Source organism: Nylanderia fulva, unplaced genomic scaffold, assembly GCF_048542155.1.
Source record: "Nylanderia fulva isolate GAGA-0341 unplaced genomic scaffold, ASM4854215v1 Scaffold116, whole genome shotgun sequence".
NCBI classification, from domain to species: Eukaryota; Metazoa; Arthropoda; class Insecta; order Hymenoptera; family Formicidae; genus Nylanderia; species Nylanderia fulva.
The window spans coordinates 191,760-214,776 of NW_028189365.1; the positions used below are offsets into that span (position 1 = coordinate 191,760).

The window sequence follows — 23,017 nt, forward strand, 5'->3', positions numbered from 1 at the left end:
GAGAAATTAATTGAAATAGATCGACCTATAAGCACGCGGTGAGAAGAGACAGTCCTCTCGGAGGTCTAGCGTTATGCGACATTCGTAAATGTTATCTTTTGTCGATCGCTTCACCCCGTGCTTAGTATCCGCGTAATATTAAGATGTTGAATTTATTATAAGAAGTTTTAAGTTTATCTTGTTTTTTATGTACATGTTGTAAATTCAAACATAATTAAGCTTAATTGTCTTTAATCATATTATAAATTAGATTCATTATTTGTTGAATGACATCTAACTGAATCTTTCGATCCATCTGTCTCAATCTGCATCCAATAACTGATAAAGAGGACTCTTATAGAAATTTATCACTAGTAGCGCCAATTTATCACTTATTTCGAATACTTAAATTACTGTATATTAGTATTTTAAGTACTCGAAATAAGTGATTAATTGGCGTTACTATTGATAAATTTCATTGGGTTTGGGTGCTGCCGGTATTACAAATGGCGCTGGTGGTTGACAAAACGAATCGGCAATTTTTTCGAGTGCACTGGACTGCCGTCCCGAATTCTTCTTTATTGTTGTTTGTTTAATTTATTTGTTTATTAAAATTATTATTATATATTTTTATATTTAAGACAGATAATATAAGTAAAGTACCTGATCCTTCTGACTCTGACTGATCATTGCTGTTGACTTCATCGTCAGTTCCATCATCATTATTTATTGACTCGCTAATACTTGAAGAGTCACCATCAACATCAATATTAAAAACTTTTCCTCTAGAAATATAAAAATCATAAATCAAAAATAGTTCGACAGTATACACAACCAAAATATTTAATTTTTACTTTTTAACAAGACAGATCGCGCAGAAACTCCATGGAGTCATAATGATGTCATTTTTGGTAGGGGGAGGTCTAGCTGATCCACTAGGGTGATTTTCAGATTGAACAATTCTTCGATAAGCGTCATGTCAATTTTTAAACTTTTTTTTGCTTCTTCCGCGCTAAGTTTATCTATAAGAGAAATTTTTCTTTAAGTATTTTAGCCGCAAATGTTTCTAACTTTTTTTTTACCTCCTAATATTTCGGATACTTCATTCCACAGGTTTTTTGTCACTCGTTGACATCGCTGTTCTAGTGGAACAATAAAATCCCAGAGAGGTTTTCTTTCTTGAACAGTTAAAATTAAGAATTCTTAGTCGTCGTAATTTAATGTAGATTTCATGACTTTTCGATTATTTATTAATTATTATTGTATATAATAATAACTTTAAAATTAAGATTTAGAAAGACAGGGCCAACTATAACGAGCATATTAAATTAGTGAGAGACGTAATGTCAACACATAATTGATTTATTTCTTAGTATATACAATGATAATAAAAAATAATAAAACGTTTCGGCTGTTACCTCAGCCTTCTTCAGTAAATATAAAAAACAATAAAAAATTCTTTTAAGTAAAATTATGACATATTACGCATTAGAGTCTATTTTTTAATGAACATTTTGGTTTGATAAGTCGATGAATTTAAATTGGGTTACGCTTATATCATTTATTAAATTAGATATTGTTTCTAATCGGCTAACCATTTTTTAGCTAAGATGGTAAACTTTTTGATTATGTCAAAAAACATGTAAACGAGTTCCCTGTTGTTAGTAGAACAGGTTGACGGTCCATTCCACGTCATCAATTCTTTTGAACATTATTAGTTAAAATTATCGTCAGAACCGCTTGATATGAGAATTGAAAACAATTAGATGTTATCCAGCATCAAAAAGTTAGTCCCCATCATCAAGGATATTTCCGAGTAAGTTCGTCATTGCAGTAAATTTCACCGTGATTGTCTAAGTATATTTTTATTTTTTCGGTATATTAATTTATATTAATAAGTTATTTTTTATGTGAAAGATCTTGATTGTGATTAGAATTGCTTACTTAAATTGATGAGTAGTCAAGATTCCGCCAAGTCGATGTGTTCACTATACAAAGTTCATATAGTGACTTTGTATAGTGAACACATAGATACTTAGACAATCACGGTGAAATATACTGCAATGACGAACTTACTCGGAAATATCCTTGATGATGGGGACTAACTTTTTGATGCTGGATAACATCTAATTGTTTTCAATTCTCATATCAAGCGGTTCTGACGATAATTTTAACTAATAATGTTCAAAAGAATTGATGACGTGGAATGGACCGTCAACCTGTTCTACTAACAACAGGGAACTCGTTTACATGTTTTTTGACATAATCAAAAAGTTTACCATCTTAGCTAAAAAATGGTTAGCCGATTAGAAACAATATCTAATTTAATAAATGATATAAGCGTAACCCAATTTAAATTCATCGACTTATCAAACCAAAATGTTCATTAAAAAATAGACTCTAATGCGTAATATGTCATAATTTTACTTAAAAGAATTTTTTATTGTTTTTTATATTTACTGAAGAAGGCTGAGGTAACAGCCGAAACGTTTTATTATTTTTTATTATCATTGTATATACTAAGAAATAAATCAATTATGTGTTGACATTACATCTCTCACTAATTTAATATGCTCGTTATAGTTGGCCCTGTCTTTCTAAATCTTAATTTTATAATATCACACGAGCCTTGTCTTTAAATATCTAATTGTTTTCCTTATTAAATATAATAACTTTATATAATTATATATAGAATAAAATTTTAAAAATAAATATAAATATAAATTATATAATTATTATATATTATTATTGTTATTATATATTTATTATTATTATTATTATTATTTATTAATTATTGTTTATTTATTTATCATTTATTTTTTTAGGAAAAATCGTTTTAGAATCGAGTCAGAAATGCGACATTTTAAGGACAAACGTGTGTTTTGGATTGATCGATTATATATTTGATAGACGACGTAAACATGGATTTTATTATGCAGCTATGCCGAGACTAACATCAGAGAAATTTCAAAATTATTATATGACAGCTACATAATTTGAAAAATTGTTACATTTAGTGACACCTAAACAATAATCAGTTAATGAACACTAACAATGATGGAATTGCCATGGTATAGCACCTTCACTATTAAAATATTTACAAAATTCTCGAATCTGTATTGCTCGATGAGAACTATTATGAGAACCGCATTGAGTTATATCTTGTAATGCACTATTATCCATGGAATCTCTCCATGAGCTTGGAATAAAGCTGTTCTCATCTTCTTGATCAATTAGTGTTGGAGGAACATATTCATTTCTTTCAATATCCCTCCGATGAATCAAATTATGGAGACATACAATTGCTTTTAGAATTGAAATTGTTTTTTCAACACTACAATTGATCGGTCGTTTCAAAATTCTCCATTGACTAACTAGGATTCCAAACGTATTTTCAATCGTTCTCCTGGCTCGACTCAATAGATAATTGTAAATATTTTGCTCCTTATTTAAACCGCCTTTTCCTGGATAAGGCTGGAGCAAATAATCGGTCAATTGAAAAGCTTAATCGCCTACCAGAATATATGGTAAAGGCGGTCCACCTGGACTGAGAGGTTCTGATGCAGGAACATTCATTTCTTCTGAATGGAATTTTAGGCCAATTGTTGAATCCTTAAAAATACCACCGTCACTGCGACGACCATAGGCTCCTATATCGACGAACGTAAACATATACTCTGCGTTACAAATTCCGAGGAGCACAATGCTATGATTATTCTTATAGTTATAATAAGATGATCCTACGTGGACACTGAAAAAAAAATCATTTAGGCATCAATTATTGTAGCATTGATTATTATTAATAATTGTACCTCAATAACAACATGTTTGCCATTAATTGCGCCTATGCAATGATCGAAATCCCATCTCTCTTTAAATTGTTGGGCAAGGTGTAGCCACTCTTCTGTAGTTTTTGATGGTGGGATCACTTCCTGACAAAGAGTTCCATATGGCATCGCATGTTTCACCTATAACATTGCTTATTGTCGATACTCCAGCGAGATAAAGATACGACATTGAATGCATCGAATTACCATTTGATAAATATCTAACAATATACTAATTAAATGCTCTTTAATTCAAATAAAGTATTACACATATAAAAGGCTAATAAGAGCAGAAGTAATATTACGGTTATAAAACTAATTTATTACATTTAATCAATATGTACTGATATAAACAATACAGTTTAAATTAAAATTATAAAAATAGACTCGAAAGTTGAAACAAATGAGAAAGCGAACGTTTCGATCCAATTTTTCGGATCTTCTTCAGCGCAGTACAAAAAGCAAAATTAAAATCACCAAAATCTAAATGTTTTAACGTATAAACGTCTAATAAACATATTTAAACGCGGTTACATCAGTAAACGAAATAAAACGTCGTAAGATTAATATGACTCTCACTAAGCCATCACATTTACGTTACTGTGGGAAGCGATCCTCTCTAGTTTCTGACTACGAGGTTGACCGGTGTTAAAATATAAAATATTAATCGCATCCTATAAATTAAAATAATTTTCTCATTACACCTCACTAATTATAAGATCCAAAATCAAGTGCGTTATAAAACAATAATCTAACACATGGTAAAAAAAAATATGCTAATAAAAACTTACATATATTTATGATGTGACAATATTTTAATTGTAACAGTAACAAAAGTGACGTAATCCTCATGTCAGTAGAACGGCTCAGAGGAAACTGAAGCTCAGTTGGAAACGAAAAGTGACAAACAATTATAATCATTTTGTATTTGTTATTTAACCTTAGAGTTTAGGTAGTCTCTCTATAGCTTCCATATAAATATCAGATAGATTTTTAGTATCAGTCTGTAAATTGAGACTATTATTTTGTCTTTTTATGTATATCATTTCTGATAACTGATCTTTTTCCGTAATATATTTCTTTATCTAAAATATTAATGTTGTCCCAATCAAATTCATGGTTAGAATTAACGCGGTGGTCCGCTATTACTGATTTAGTATTAATATTTTTAACAATGTGTTTCCTATGTTCAGAAATTCTTGTGGTCAGTCTTCTACTAGTCTGGCCCACGTAAGAAGCGTCGCAGTTTGAACAATTAATTTTGTAAACAACGTTTGTATTATTCATTTTAGAAATAGTATCTTTATGTACTCGTATGTATTTATTTAATTTATTAAAACTGAAAAAGGATAATGTTGTATATTTTGTTTATTATGGATTTGAGAGAACCGAGATTAATAATCTATTGAACCACAGGAACACTTTATTAAGATATCACGATAGTATCAGTGAGAATCTAAGAGAGTAATTTCGGAGCTCCGCTCCCTACGCGCGCCGATCTCGGTCTGTCGTAACGGGGGAAACGATGATTAGGCGGAAACAGAGCTTTAGCCAATATTCGCGAATAGCCAAAAGAAAGTGCCGAGAGGTGTCACGCTAATCCTCGTTTTCGTCTCGGCGTATATACTTGAATACATATCAGATAATTTAATATTTATGTTACTAATAATATTTCTAAATTGTTCCGTCAAACCGGGTAAAAATGGTATAGTGAAAAAAGACGTTTTTTCACTATTATTATTATTATTATTATTGTATAGTTGTGGTATTTTTTAATTTTTTGAATAAAATTACTAGATGTTGGTTAATAGTATTAAAGATCAAGTCAAGCGGATAACAGTTTTCTAAAAGTATGTTGACAACGAGATTTTTATAATGAAATTGTGGATGTGACAATAAAATTGTTCTATCCACTAGACCGTATATAGTTCCCCGCTTTTGACACAAAGGATGCTGAGAAAAGAAATGTAAATATCTCCCTGAGAATGTCGGCTTGCGATATCAATCAGTGATTATCTTGTTGTTTTCTAAAATAATGTCAAATCTAAAAAGTTTATTTTATTATTATCGTCAGTTTCCAGAGTGAATTGGAGTCTATTGTGATAAGAATTAAAAGTCATAAGTGTGTGGTCAATTAAAGTCAATGGAACAGTCAATACAATGTCGTCAACATATCTAAAGTAAATTGGGGGTGTGAATTTTAATAATCGTAATGATTTATTCTCAAGATCTTGTAAAACTAGATCTGCAATCACTGGTGAGAGAGGAGAATCCATAGGCGTTCCAAAGGTTTGGCGGTAGATAACGTTATTAAAAATAAAAAAGGTAGAATTTAAAACTAAGTCTATTCCATTTAAAAATTCTGATTTTGATAAGTCACAATTCTTTGAAATAAATTCCCATCTAGAGGAAATATTTTCAAGAGCCAAATCAATAGGGACGTTAGTGAATAGCGAGACAACATCTAACGAGATTAATTTAAATTCATTATCAATGTGAATCTGTGACAATTTTTTCACTAGTTCGACGTTTTATTTCGTTTACTGATGTAACCGCGTTTAAATATGTTTATTAGACGTTTATACGTTAAAAACATTTAGACTTTGGTGATTTTAATTTTGCTTTTTGTACTGCGCTGAAGAAGATCCGAAAAATTGGATCGAAACGTTCGCTTTCTCATTTGTTTCAACTTTTGAGTCTATTTTTATAATTTTAATTTAAACTGTATTGTTTATATCAGTACATATTGATTAAATGTAATAAATTAGTTTTATAACCGTAATATTACTTCTGCTCTTATTAGCCTTTTATATGTGTAATAAATATCTAAATATAATTATTTAAAATAAATAATTATAATTATAATTTATTTATTTATTTATTTAATTATTAAAAAATTTTTTTATAATTATTTTTTTAATTATTTTTTTATTGCAATTATAAATAAGAACACAAAAAACCTTAATGTTATGGATAATCGCTCTGCAGGAGGTAATGGTTCTCTCACTACAGTTTGTTTGGTGATTGTAGGCGCCATTAAATGTAATAATTCTTCAAACTGCGTAGCTGTCATACGATAATAATTTCGAAATTTCTCTGGTGTTAGTCTTGGCACAGATGCATAATAAAATCGATGTTCTCATTGTCTTTCAAATAATGGATCAATCCAAAATCTTTTCTTTTTATATCTTTTTTTTTTAATCTATAGATTCATTTATACATATAAATGCGATTAATTGATTTCGTCGTCGTTTTTCTTCATTTTTATTGTACACAATTGCGGCGACTTGACCAATCCACTTGTAATATCTTTCCTGATAAGACATTTTGGAGTTTGGAGTATTTATTTGACACAACACAATATTATTCAAATCGCTTAGCCTATTTATACGAGCGATAAATCGAAGTTAGTGATATATGAAATCACGTGACACATTTGTCGCTGAATGTGAGCGATGAGCGACACCATGAATATTGTTTCTTCTTGTCACATACCTACTTAGTAACCGTATAAAGCAGCGTTTACACACGCAGGGATTAACTAACGCCAATAAATCATTTGAAGTTATAGCTTGTGATTGTCACTATGAAAGGTTATTATTAGCTGCGTAAAACATAGGGAGTAAAATTAAAATTAAAATAAAATAAAATACATTAAATTTAATTAAATTAAATAGTAGCACTTAACAATTCAATTAACATTTTAGCGATCTGAAGTTAATTTTTCAAAGTATATGCCAGTAACATCAATATGTACTTAAAACTCGCCAGTTTAATGACAATAGTTTTTGGCGTCAATGAATGCCAATTAATTTTTACTTGCATTTTTATTGGTGCTAGTCGATTAGCGTCACTAATCCTTGTGTGTATAAACTGCTTAAAACTGGGCTATCTCATCTCGCTGCGTGCTTGTAGGACGAATTGGCCGATCTTTTTCAATTGAATTTCTCATTAATTATTCCGAATATCGAGAAATGGTGAACTGACTTTTCTACTCGGTTTAACTCGCTCTACCTACCTAACTACGACGGTTGAGGCCAACTATTACCGAACACCCTGTATATAAGATATAATAATACAGTATAATAAACCATTGCAAACCCATGTAGAATCCTATCCTATTGCAAACCCATGTAGAATCCTATGAAAAATTAATAATTGCAAATCTATGTGGAATCTTATGAAAAATTAACCATTGCAAACCCATGTAGAATCCTATGAAAAAGTAACCATTGCAAACCCATGTAGAATTGTATTAAAAATTATCCATTGCAAACTTATGTAGAATCCTACATTGCAAACCCATGTACAATAGAATTGTATGAAAAATTATCGATTATAAACCCATGTACAATCGTAACAAAAGTAATGAAATAAAAAAAAAATTGCGCCAAGTGAAAGTAGAAACTTGTACTAGTGGAAAATTAAAGTTGCAGACATATAGAGTCGTATAATGAATCAGTAAAAATTTAAATTTGCAAATGTAGAATCGTACCATAAAAAAACTTATGTTTAAAAAAAAAAGATAAACAAGATGCCAAGTCCATGCGCCATGTGAAAAAGTGTTAAACAAAAAAGTATTTTTAAATAAAAAAATCTATCAATTGACAAAAATTAATGTTCTAAAATTAAATATATATATTTTATAAATTAAACTTCGGCTCGTATACAATTAAAATATGTGATATAATAAAAGGCCAACTTAACGAACTTATATGATATTGTTGGTGTATCAATCTTTTTTCAAAAGGACAACGATTCTGCCGCGTTTACTCACATCAGCGCTCGCGTATTAATCGTCGCGCGCATGTGCAAGATTTATTTTTGACGCGCGTACGCCGCTCTCATTATCACTTATATATATATGGTTCCTTTTTCTTTCTTACTTGCGGTTTCACATTCTGTACTCGAGAAGCTAAAATATATACGCTATTTTTACATCAATCTCAATTCCGATTTCTCTGTTCACTTGGTGTTGGAATCATCCTGCTCCACGATATAACCAACAGGTTATGGGCCCAGGAGAGGTTTGATTAGATTAAGTAAAAGCGAAAGATTTGTAAGCACGTGGTGAATTTTGAGGTTAAGCATGGGAGATATATTCCGTACCAATTTCACCAAACTGAATAATGACAATTATTCTGTGTGGAAAATAAAGATGGAGCTTTATCTAATTAAGGATGACCTGTGGACTCAGGTTAACACAGAAAAACCGTCAGAATCACTGGCTGCGGCGGCTTGGCAGAAAAAGGACGACAAGGCGCGTGCTACCATCGGATTGCTCGTCGAGGACTCACAGTTGATTCATATACGTAAGGCAAAGACAGCAAAACAGGTATGGGAATCGTTAAAGGACTATCACGAAAAATCAACGCTCACAAGCAAAGTATATCTGTTAAGACAAATCTGCAATTTAAAGTTATCAGAGACAGGAAACATGGAGGATCACGTGGCAACAATGCAGGACCTGGTGGATAAACTGACGGTGCTGGGCGAAGAGATAAAGGATCATCTCTTCGTGGCCATGCTGCTGAGTAGCCTGCCGGATACATACAGCACGTTGATTACTGCACTGGAAAGCAGACCAGAGACTGAGTTGACGTTGAGCTTGGTGAAAGGGAAGTTAATCGACGAATATAAAAGGAGGAAGGGCGTTCCAGATACAGAAGAGTCAAGCGCAGCATTGAGAGCATCACAGAAAAGGAGTACAGAGACAAATCAAGGTAAAGTATGTTATTTCTGCAAGAAGACAGGGCACTTTAAACAAGATTGTTTCAAGTACAAAAAGTGGAAAGATAACAAAGAGAAAAGGGAAAAGGCAAATAAAGCCAAGGACGATTGCGAACAAGCGGGGTCCATTTGCTACAGCGTCCACGAAATTAACACTCAGAGGCACACTTGGTATGTCGATTCAGGGGCCACGAGACACATGGCCAATGACGAGACGTTCTTCGACATTTTGGAACGAAAGAAAATGCGGGACGTTTCCCTGGCGAATGGCAAAGGGGTAAAGGTTGAGGGAATAGGCTGCGGAGAGCTGCGGTGTCTCAATGAAAAAGGTAAAGTGGTCACAGTCAAGATTAAAGAGGTTCTATATGTACCGGAGTTGGCAGAAAACTTATTATCAGTAAAGAAGCTTACAGAAGAAGGTCACATCGTACAATTCAGGTAGAAGATTTGTGAGATCGTCAAGGGTAACGTCGTAGTGGCCACAGCAAAATTGTCATCGAACATGTACGCAATGAGAGTTGATGATTACAAAGCTCTAGCAGCCAAAGATGGCGGACATACAAGAGTCTGCCAACACACTTGGCACAGAAGGTTCGGACATAGACATCCTGAGGATGTGCGGAGACTTAAAAATGAAGGGCTGGTGTCGGGGTTAAGGATGCAGGACTGCGGAATCAGGGAAGTATGTGAATGCTGCATCAAAGGAAAGTTGTCGAGAAATCCGATCCCAAAGGAAGCGACGACTAGAGCAACGTCCGTGCTGGAACTAGTGCACACCGATCTCTGCGGGCCCATGCAGAATGCAACACCGAGCGGAAAGAGATACTTCATGACAATGATCGACGATTACAGTAGATTCACAGAGGTATATTTCCTAAAGTACAAGTCGGAGGCTGGAAAGTATGTCAAAGAATATATCAGGTTCGCAGAGAACAAGTTTGGAAAAAGAGTCAAGGTCATTAGGTCCGACAACGGCCGAGAATATATCACAAAGGAACTGAAGGAATCGCTCATAGATATGGGCATAAAGGTACAGTACACAGCGCCTTATTCGGCATTCCAAAATGGCGTCGCAGAGCGCAAGAACAGGACACTCATGGAAGGTTCGAGATGTATGTTGATCGACGCCGGGATGGAGAAGAAATACTGGGCAGAAGCGGTTAACACCGCATGCTACTTACAGAATATCTTGCCGTCGAAAGCGGTCACCACAACACCTTTCGAGCTGTGGAATAATAAGAAGGCCCATGTCGGGCATCTAAATGTTTTTGGATGCAAGGGATACACTCACGTGGCAAAAGAAAAACGGAGAAAGCTCGACGATAAGGCAGTGCTGTACACATTCGTAGGATATTCAGCTGAGTGTAAAGGCTACAGAATGCTCGACAAGAAAACTAATAAAATAATCATCAGTCGAGACGTGAGGTTTATTGAGCACGAGCTAAAGAAGGAAGAAATTAAAGAAGGGAGAGAAGGAAACGTTCCAGACGAAGAATTAGTCACATCAGATGATGTGCGAGAAACAACTCGTTTGGAAGAAGTTGAGATAAGCTACGAAGACGAATACGAAAATAAGCAACACCAAGATTTGGACGAATCGCTGGAAGAGTTTGAAGAAGCGGATGATGGACAAATCGACGGAGAAAACGAACAGCGACTACAACCGGAAGTAGATCTCAGTGAAAGCACAATCCAGGAGCAAACACTGCCGATAGGAGACACTGATTATATCTACCCAGGAAATCTTAAAAATGCTGATCAAGAAATTAGAGTTTCGGATAGACGAACAAAGGGTCAGCCGCCTGAGAGGTTTAAGAATCAAGCATGGCTCGCGACAGAGTATGAGGAGCCAAAAGACCGAGCGGAGGCACTCAGCGGACCTGACAAGCATGAGTGGATGATGGCAATGAATGAGGAAATGAAGTTATTGAGAAAAAACTCCACGTGGGAGTTGACCAAACTGTCCGAAGGGAGAAAAGCCATCGGTTGCAAATGGGTTTTCAAAAGAAAAATAAATACCGTCACTGGATTAATGAGATACAAGGCGCGACTTGTCGCGCAGGAATTCAGCCAGAAGTACGGAACAGATTACGACGAAGTGTTCGCGCCAGTAGTGAGGGCTTCGACGCTGCGCCTATTACTCGCGGTAGCGACACTAAGGAAACTGAAGATTCATCACTTCGATGCGAAGACGGCTTTTCTCAATGCCGAGCTAACCAAAGCGATTTATATGAGACAACCGGAGGGATTCGTTGACAAAAATAAGAGATTCGTCTGCAAGCTCAATAGGAGCATATACGGACTAAAGCAAGCTGCGAAGGCCTGGAATGAGAAACTACACAGGGCGCTCAGTACGCTAGGGTTCAAGCAAAGCACTTCGGACCCTTGCCTGTATTCAAAAGAGAGCCAGAAGAGTGTGCAATATGTGGTCGTGTACGTGGATGACCTTCTGATAGCGGACAAGGACGCGAACGAAATTCAAAACACGGCTGATGGGCTCGCAGCGCAGTTCAAGCTCACGAGACTCGGGGAACTGAAGAGTTACCTCGGAATTAACATCGAGAGGGACGCAGACGGGATTTTTTACATGGATCAGGCTCAATATATCCAAAAAATAATCGAAAGATTCGGATTGCAGGACGCGAAGATATCCAAGACGCCCCTGGACACAGGCTACATGAAGATAGCTCGCGATGGAAAGGCCATGAGCCACGGAAACAAATTCCAGAAACTCATCGGAGCCTTGTTGTATGTAGCAACCCACACGAGACCCGACATAGCAGCAAGCGTGTCGATATTGAGTCAGCGCGTCAAACAACCGACAGAAACAGACTGGAACGAGGCCAAGAGAATTGTCAGGTATCTAAAGGGTACAAAGAAACTGAAACTGAAACTGACAAGTACCACAAATCAGACGGCGTCTTGACGGTTCTTATTTTGATATTCTAAAAAAATTGTCTACGTCATCTTAAAAATTGGGTATATATACAGCGCGCCGACATTGTTGAGATACAGATATAGATTTGTTTTTTAAAAAAGTACACATTGTAATTATGTTAGGTAAAAAGAAATAATTTTTTAAAAAAAGTGTTATGTTCGTGACAAAAAAGTAAGTTAATACTATTTATTAAAAATCTAAAATGTAATATTTGAGCGAATATATTAATTTGTTCACAGTGTCGTTACATAATATAACAGCATGACATACATAAATCTGACGCTCTAACTCAAGCCAACAAACATGAATTTTGTACTGCGTTCGTCATATGATAATCTCATAAATGTTGTATTTATAATAAGGTCGATATGACTAAATTAATTTTTTGACATATTAGCATGATATTGAAAAAGACTGTCGTACAGTCGAAGCGTTTATCTTAACTTTTGTATATTATGACGTAAATCAATAAAAAAATTTTTCAATTAATATCATATAAGCTCGTTAAGTTGGCCTTTTATTATATCACATATTCTAAAATTAATATCTCTACAAAAAGTAATGTCCAAAAATTGCGCGAATAAATAAACATTTTTATAAAAAATTAAAATTTAAAAACTTATGCAAATTTAAAATTAATATAAAATAAAAAAAAATAAAAAAATTTTAGTTAAAAAAACTTGGCTTAATTTTAGAACATAAATTTTTGATCTGAGATCAAATATCTCAGACAATCGAAGATGAATATATATTAAAGTCAAATTAGATACCATTGACACTTCATCAATTACGAAAAGAATAACATCTTTAAGATCTGTTCGTAAAACTTTTAATATACAATCAAATAATTGTTTATACTTAGGAGTTTGATCATGTTCAACGGGTAATTGAAGCAATCTATGAACTGTCAAGCCATCTATATTAAATGCTGCTACACCAGTAGGTGCTGTTACAGCAGTATCTTTGTTGAGATTTTGTTTTATCCAGCATTTAATAGTCTTGATTAAGAAACTTTTTCCAGTACCACCTTCTCCGCTAACATATAATCATAATATTGATTTATCGGACTCTACAGCATTGGTAACTTTATCAAATACTCGTTTTTGATCCGTATTTAATTTTACTATCATGTCACACAGATACATCAATTTCTTGAATTGCTCTATCACCAAGATCTTTAAAATCTTACATTGCTTCACCAGCCTCTATATTTTGAATACCTATTGCATTTTCAGGATCATCCTGAGACTGCTCTTTTTGCAAATCGTCATCTAAGCATTGCTGAACTAACTGTTTTGCAGTTTCAAATGCTTTTTGCAATTCTTTTAATCTTTCATGATATTGCAATACTTCTACAAGATGCAGTTTTACTTTGTGAAACGATTCAGTATAAGTATTGCATTCATTTTTAAGATCCTCTAATTTTCGCCATGGTTTAAACATAAGCAATAACACAAAGAAATAATTTTCCGGCTGTGTATTAACATTATATTTAAAATGATTAATAAGATATCCGTGCTGTCGCCGTTTAAGATAACAACCATTACCTATTTTATAATATTCAATAAACTTATTTTTCGGTTTGATCTTTGAGATATCGTACCACTGTGCAAATTTATAAAGAGACGTATTTTCTAATTCGTTTGGTCTATGTGAATAATGATCATTTGTCAAAGATTGATAAAATATATCTGTAGATTCAGGATCAAGAGCTTCAATTTCTTTACGACTTTTTAATTTTCTATATCGTATTTGATTAACATCTAACCATCTGATGGTTGTATTTCGATCAGTTCCATACAAAGGAATACCTAACAATGTATCAGCAGCTTCGAGAGCTCCACATTCTCTATTATTCGTAAATCGCAAAGCATTATTCCAAAGATGACTCGCTAATGATTTGTTTTTGTTATCCTTACTATTTTCCCGCTTTATTCATATATTTAGTAACATATCAGGTTAGCAGCGATGATTTTTCACCAATAAATTGTATATCCATATTACCTTCCCATGCAGTAAGAAGAACAGGATTATAGTCATTTATATTACCTTCATTATCTATTCGAGGAAGATCGTAAAGTCTACTTTTATGTTTCAATTGTTTTCTACCGGCTATCGAAGTTGCCACATCCCTGATATTCAAAGTTTCAGTAACGGGACGAGGAAATCCAAAACGACATCGACAAATAACTTTACGTCCTACTTTTTTAGAACAAAGACAATAATATATATATTAAAGAAGAAAACAACAGTATCAACCTAAAAAAGGACACCGAGCGTCTTGACGGTTCTTATTTTGATATTCTAAAAAAATTGTCTACGTCATCTTAAAAATTGGGTATATATACAGCGCGCCGACATTGTAAGATACAGATATCGATTTGTTTTTTAAAAAAGTACACATTGTGATTATGTTAAGTAATTAAAAAAAGTGTTATGTTCGTGACAAAAAAGTAAGTTAATACTATTTATTAAAAATCTAAATGTAATATTTGAGCGGATATATTAATTTGTTCACAGTATCGTTACATAATATAACAGCATCTGACGCTCTAACTCATGCCAACAAACATGAATTTTGTACTGCGTTCGTCATATAATCTCATAAATGTTGTATTTATAATAAGGTCGATATGACTAAATTAATTTTTTGACATATTATTAGGATATTGAAAAAGATTGTCGTACAGTCGAAACGTTTATCTTAACTTTTGTATATTATGACGTAAATTAATAAAAAAAATTTTCAATTAATATCATATAAGCTCGTTAAGTTGGCCTTTTATTATATCACATATTTTAAAGACAATAATCATTATGTGTATGTCGCTGATGCGTATCAACACGTCTGTACAACAATGGCGAAATATTTTGATCCGGTATTGTACAGCTTATATGTTGTGAAATAAATTTGGAAACTTCCTCAATAGTAGATTCACCGAAAATTGGTGCATTTTTAATTCAAATTAATAAGTGAAAATGTTGTATACCTTTACCTTGATATTCTCGTCACCAGAAATAGTGCGTTACTTCTTCAATTGGATGATCTTTAGACCTAATAAAGTCAAGCATTGCCCGAAACTTATTATCGAGAAACCTGGATGTTGATACTGGATCTCTAACAACGAGTGCGCTAACGCTTAAGGAAGCGTCATGCCATTCATTTACTTCACGAATATATTCACCTCAATCTTCCCACAACCACTCACTTGGACTGAGTGTTAAAAACCATGTCGCAGGTCCATAATGCTGCGTCATACAATTTAAATCGTTTCTCGATTTACACCAATATTGTTCCGTATTTTGAAGTGTGGCAAATATTGTACTCAAATTAGATTCCAACAATTCTTTCGACATTGCGTCTAGGTATTCTGCAGGCTGTATAACGAAGTCGCGGATTAGTTACATTCATTTTATGAAAAATTTAACTAACTTTGTATTTTTAACATTTAACTTTATATTTTAATATTTAACTTTTATGTATTGATAAAGACTGTAGTGCAGTCGAAACGTTTACAATTTATATCGATTCTGTAACGGAATGTTAATTTAATTATTTAACTATTAATAAAAATTTTTACACCTTATTTATTTGCTCGTTCAGTTGGCCTACTATATATGATTTGTTTAATTTTGTTAAATTATACGAGCCTTTCATTAATTAACATTAAATCTAAATGTTGCTCACGATTGTTCAGAGGAAAGTCCTGAATTTTTAACATTTGATATAAAGCTGTCGCAGTTTTATTTGCTTTCTTTTCATATAAGGGATAGATGGTATATTGTTCGTAATAGCCATCGTTTTCAGCATTAGTCACTTGAGTCAACATTGCTTTCCGTTGACTTTCTAACATATCATTTGTTATTTCTTCTATCTGATCATTTAATAATTAAGTCTCATCATCAGCTACTTCTGCATTACCTTCTGTCTCATTTAATAATTCAGTCTCATCATCAGCTACTTCTACATTATCTTCTGTCTCATCTTCTATTTGAAATTCTGAATTTTTTAATTTTGGTAAACGTAAATCATTGTAATCATTTGACAATATAATATGAGAATATAAAGTATTGTTGCGCTTTAACCACGTTAAAGCGTCAAATACTTTTTTAACATCAACTACCTCTTCCCAAATAATCTTTGATTTTGTCGGGATACCTCTAACTAATATATATAACTCATGATTAATATTTATTGGATCAGTATTAGAACATAATTTATTCAATGTCTCCTGAAACGGAAGTGGTAAATAAAAATTTTTTACCTTTAACTTTTGATACCATTTGTCTTTGAGGCAACTTTTTATTAATAACAGTTCCCATTTTAAGAACAGTTTGAAACGCTTTAGCTCTCTGTATAAGAATTTTTTCGAATGTATTAAGAGATGATATTACTTCAGGCACCTGATTTGTAAAAAGATTATTTAAGACGCAGTATGCAGGCATTAAGCCTTTACGAAATTTGCCTGCACAATAATTACATATATATTGCGAACTCATCAACTTTTTGTTGTTGTACATACGTCATTAAATCTTTCCAAATTTTAACATATACTTGTGTCTGAAGACTATTGACTTTAGAAACACTTTTTTTATAACACAATCTCTCGCATGATACGCAAACATGTCGTGGTGTGTCCACAGAGCGTTCAGTCAATGCTTTAAATGCTAAACGATATTTAAACATAATATCATCATGACTCAAAATTGTATCAATCCGTTGATGTCTGTACATATCTACTTTCTCCTGTGCAGAAGTCACAATTTCATTCAAAGTATTCATATCAGCATTATTTAAAGCATCATCTAGATTTTCCAATTTTCGATAAAAATATGTAAGTTCATAAATTAAACGCTTTATATATCTTACTTTTGGAAAATGAGGCGATAATAATTAAACTGGAAGAAACATTCCTTCGCAAAGTGTTATATCAATATAACAGCTACGCGTATGACCCAATTTCTCATTTGAAATTTTCATTGTACATTTATGAATATTTTGCATAAGTTTTGGTACATTTTTTAAAGTACATGTATTTACGGTTTCGAGAAACTTCTGATAACGATCAATTAAAAGCGGATCGTTAATTTTACAGCTTGCAGTATTACACATCAGTTTTGGTTCATTGTTTAAGGTACATGTATTTATGGTTTTAAGAGACTTCTGAGAACGGTCAATTAAAAGCGGATTGTTAGTTTTATAGTCTGAAATATTACACGACCAAGATTTTTTAGCTTGTTCTGTTGTTAATGGTAATATGTTTACTACTTTTCCTTTTACATTCATTATCAAAGGTTCCAATGGATTTACATCATGATGATATGTAGACTCAATAAAATAATTTTCAGATGAGGCTGTATGTCTAGATTCGCCACATAGCGTAGTTAATTTGTCTTCGATTGTAGAACAATCTGCGACAAGAGTCAAATACACTTCTGATTTCTTTTTAATCAAACTTAACATTTTGTATATATTGCGAATATAATTTTTCCTAATACACATGCACCAACGTACAATTTTTTCGGCTTTCAATCGTTTCTCAATATAACCTTTAATATTGATTTTTTCAATAATATTTTTTATAAATATTTCTGAACAATTACGAAGTTTTATGGTATTTTTTGACCAGAATTGTTTATACTTTTTAGTAATTTTTTTAGCAATATTGCAAGTTTTTATTTCAAATGTAGATTTTGTTTTGATTTTTTGTCTTTTTGTCTGATAATATCGCTTATTATAAAGCCATTTGCGATTAAGATCCAATCTTTTTTGTCTATCTCGTTCATACTCAAAGTTTTTCGAATAACGCATACGCTTTTGTGCGCGTTTATTTTCTAAATCTTGTTCATATTGATATCGATCTTTAATGCGTACATCTTCTAAGTTCCGTTGATATCGATTACGCTTTTTAGCGCGATTGTCTTCTAAATTTTCACCGCACAGTCGTTAGAGTGATGTGTCACGTGTAGCATCGTCTTCTCTCTGTTTTTGCTGTCGGGTGTTAGTAAGAGAGTCACTGCTCCGCTTCCTTCCTGACGATGGTCGCCGTTAGGGAGACACTCCGACGGCCGGACGGTTTGAATAGGGAGGAGAATGATATTTAATTTATTTGCGGATTCTACTGAAGAAGACCCGAAGTGGGTCGAAACGTTTAGAATTTAATAAATGAGTTTGACTTGAGATCTCATTTTAATTTATTAATTTTGTGCATGTCATCCGCATAGGCTCCGATTGCCGTCGAGATTTTATTTTTATTGTAACACAATAATTCGAGCCGAGATTAATAGTTTTTTTTATATCTTCTAAATTTTGTTTATACCGATCACACTGTTTAGCGCGATTGTATTCTAAATTTTGTTTATAACGATCACACTGTTTAGCGCGATTATCTTTTAAATTTCGTCTATATCGATTGCGCTGTTTAGCGCGATTGTCTTCTATATTTTGTTTATAACGATCACGTCGTTTAGCGCGTCTATCTTCTAAGCTCTGTTTATACAGATCGTGCTGTTCAATGCAATTATTCTTGGAATCTTGCTCATATAAATCATGTTGTTTAGCCTGATTTTGTTCTAAATCTTGTGAATAGCGTGCACGTTTATTTACACAATTATTTTCCAAGTCATGCTGCTTAGTTTCTTTATAAATATCATTGTTTGTTTTCATTAAATTCTTTGAATTATTTTCTGTTAATTGAAATTGATTATTATTTAACTCTTTTTCAGGTTGATAAATATGACGTTGCTCTTCTAACCGATTCAAATATTGTCGTTCCGTCTCACATTGACGTATAGTACGTTTACGAGATGCTTCAATCTCTCTTGCTTTTATTACTGCTAATGGAAGCACCTTTTGAGGAGCATATTGTGGATTTTGTGGAAAATGCTCAATAACATTAGATTCAAAAATCTGAATTAAATGCAAACGCATTAAACTATGATCATATTTTATTTTTTCGGGTTTAATATTGAATAACAATGAAATTGCAAAGGCTATTGCAAAAACTCCGCAATCGCTACTGTTTGGTTGGTATTGTACAGTAGGAAATTGGACAGAATTTTTTTCGAAGTTATATGTTGGAAATAATCTTTTCAAGAATTGTTCATGATGTCTATGCAATTTTTTATTATTTAATGAATCATAAATAAATATATTTTTTGTATCGTAGTAACTGCACACCCAATGTCCATCTGATGGACCTGACGAACTATGTAATATTTGTATGTTTTTTATCAATTGGCATAGGCTGAATCGTATCAGGAAGTTGTAATCGCCATGTTTCGACAGGTCTATAATCTGAAAAATTTTGTAACAAATAATCAAAATGTTTCATATGTTTATCAGTTAACCATTTACCTCGAACAATTATATTTTTATCCTCAGGAGATAAAATTCTATATCTTTTTGTCTTTATAGACATTTTTATTATTTATATATATTTTTTTGAAATATGTAATAATTTATCGGCGCAAAGCAGCCACTCTTTATCGGTGCAAAGCAGCCACGGAGAGAGAGACGGAGAGAGAGACGGAGAGAGAGAGACGGAGAGAGAGACGGAGAGATAGACGGAGAGGGGGGGGGGAGGGGAAGAGAGGAAGAGAGGGAGAGGGAGATGAAACTAAAGATATATATACTGTGAGTTTTCTTCTATCCTGCTTTCTTCAGGTATTCGATTTCCTTTTTCTGAATCTTGTTGTTTATTTCAGTTTTCTTCTATCCTGTCCTCTTGAGAACAAGAATTTCCTTTTCCTGAATGAAAGATTTCTTGAAAAATTATTGAAGAACAGAAGACAGTTATAAATTAATAATTGTAAACAGTTATAAATGATAATAATTAAAGTATAATGAGAGGCATAACGCCATTAATGATTGACTTAAGAAAATCGATATAATTTCTCTACTTCCATTAATTAACTATGTGTAACAATTAATAAAATTTAAATCGAAGATGTTTGATTGATGATATTATAACATGACTGAATTTAAATTTAAATAAAAATAGAGAAATTATATCGATTTTTTAGAACTGGCGATTTAACCGAAAGATATTATTACGCGAAACTATTTCACTCTATTAGGAAATATGATTTAAAAAAGAAATGGAATGAAATAAAAAATCACATAAAACAAACTTTATGGAGTGGGCTGCCATTCCTAGTCAGAAATAATCGGTCGAAAAGACGTCGAATCGATATCGATTCGACCAATTCGACATCGATTCGACGTCGATTTAACTATCATTTCTAGCTGGGTTATTGTGGCACTAATTATTTAAATCCAAAAGGATGTTTCTTATGTGTACATACTAGAATCTTTGGATAATATCGCACTAGAAGTACAAAATTATCTGAAAGAAAAACATCCAGATCATTCGATATTTTCGACGTCCGCTGAAACTTTATCCTATTGGAGAAACAATAATATAAAAGATAATCACTGGAACGAAGCGGAAGGAATTCAGATTATCGATGCACTCGACGAATGCAGTTTGGCAAATTAAATTTTCGAATATGCAAACTGAAAACACAAATCTGGAATACATGTATATAGATAATGTAAGTTATATTATACATATATGTGGCGTCAAAAAGAAAATCGTTCTGTGAGCATGGCTATTTGTTTGTTTATATATCAAGAGACACGGTAGTGTCTCGCGACCAGTTAAGGGCGTAGCCGAGACACCGTGTATCTTAACGCGAGTCGGACATTTGAGTCTATTATAAATTTCGAATCCTCAATAACGGCTAAAGTAATCGAGTTAATACTAGACTTAATCGATAGATTGAGTTCGAATTATATAATAAAAGTGTCATCATACGTGTGAATACGTGTAGCACGATACTACTATGTATGCGTGGTCGATGATGATAATAATAATGATGACGGGGACGTTTCTTAAAAGAAATTGTTCATATTTCGACTTTGCATTTATATATCTCTGCTTACTAATCACGTAGAGCATAAATAAAGACACTTTTATTATATAATTCGAACTCAATCTATCGATTAAGTCTAGTATTAACTCGATTACTTTAGCCGTTATTAAGGATTCGAAATTTATAATAGACTCAAATGTCCGACTCGCGTTAAGATACACGGTGTCTCGGCTACGCCCTTAACTGGTCGCGAGACACTACCGTGTCTCTTGATATATAAACAAACAAATAGCCATGCTCACAGAACGATTTTCTTTTTGACGCTACATACATGTATAATATACATAATATAACTTACATTATCTATATACATGTATTCCAGATTTGTGTTTTCAGTTTGCATATTCGAAAATTTAATTTGCCAAACATGCATTCGTCGAGTGCATCGATAATCTGAATTCCTTCCGCTTCGTTCCAGTGATTATCTTTTATATTATTGTTTCTCCAATAGGATAAAGTTTCAGCGGACGTCGAAAATATCGAATGATCTGGATGTTTTTCTTTCAGATAATTTTGTACTTCTAGTGCGATATTATCCAAAGATTCTAGTATGTACACATAAGAAACATCCTTTTGGATTTAAATAATTAGTGCCACAATAACCCAGCTAGAAATGATAGTTAAATCGACGTCGAATCGATGTCGAATTGGTCGAATCGATATCGATTCGACGTCTTTTCGACCGATTATTTCTGACTAGGAATGGCAGCCCACTCCATAAAGTTTGTTTTATGTGATTTTTTATTTCATTCCATTTCTTTTTTAAATCATATTTCTTAATAGAGTGAAATAGTTTCGCGTAATAATATCTTTCGGTTAAATCGCCAGTTGTTCTAAAAAATCGATATAATTTCTCTATTTTTATTTAAATTTAAATTCAGTCATGTTATAATATCATCAATCAAACATCTTCGATTTAAATTTTATTAATCGTTACACATAGTTAATTAATGGAAATAGAGAAATTATATCGATTTTCTTAAGTCAATCATTAATGGAAGAGATTCGCATTAAATTTGCTATATTTAATCGTTAATTATATACTTTTTAATTGTTTCTGCTCAAATCAATTGTCAATTGAATTGTCTTCGATTGAATCTGTTTTTTTCAATCGTCCATTAAAGTCTACAACTTCTAATTAAAAGTAACTCATATTAATCGTTTAATTGAAAAACTTTCAATTAAATTAGCTTGTATTAATCGTTTAATCAATCGCTCTCCGATTAATTTCGTTTCTATCAATTGTCAATTAAATAACCTTCAATTGACTTCGATCATATTAATCGTTAATTAAGCGATCTTCGATTAATCTAGCTTATATCAATCGTCATTGTAACAATCTCTAATTAATCTTTCTAAAATTAATCGTCAATTCAAAATATTTTGATTACATTTGATTACCTCTGTTTGTAATTAAATGTCATAATTAATTAAAAAAGTAATTAATTAATCAGCATCTCTGAGTGGGTCCTATTATTACCCACTATAATAGTTGTAATTTTACACAAAATTTTTTTACAGTGTATTCAAACTAGATTTTATGTTTTTCATTTATTCAACAATTTTCATTGTGCAAATTTTAAAAAGTATAGGCACTGTTTTTTAT

The 23,017-nt window shown here is 32.7% G+C and overlaps 3 pseudogenes across 1 annotated transcript; all 3 read right to left on the minus strand.

Moving 5' to 3' along the window:
* Positions 1-434: 434 nt before the first annotated feature.
* On the minus strand, positions 435-1,221 carry LOC146724797 (uncharacterized; annotated as a pseudogene).
* A 1,732-nt stretch (positions 1,222-2,953) lies between these two features.
* Positions 2,954-4,019, minus strand: LOC114945060 (uncharacterized; annotated as a pseudogene). Its single transcript, XR_014926331.1, has 2 exons — positions 3,792-4,019; positions 2,954-3,730 (listed from the first exon to the last, which is right to left on the minus strand). The product of XR_014926331.1 is annotated as an uncharacterized LOC114945060 (transcript).
* A 9,165-nt stretch (positions 4,020-13,184) lies between these two features.
* Positions 13,185-14,473, minus strand: LOC146724798 (uncharacterized; annotated as a pseudogene).
* Between the last annotated feature and the right edge of the window lie 8,544 nt (positions 14,474-23,017).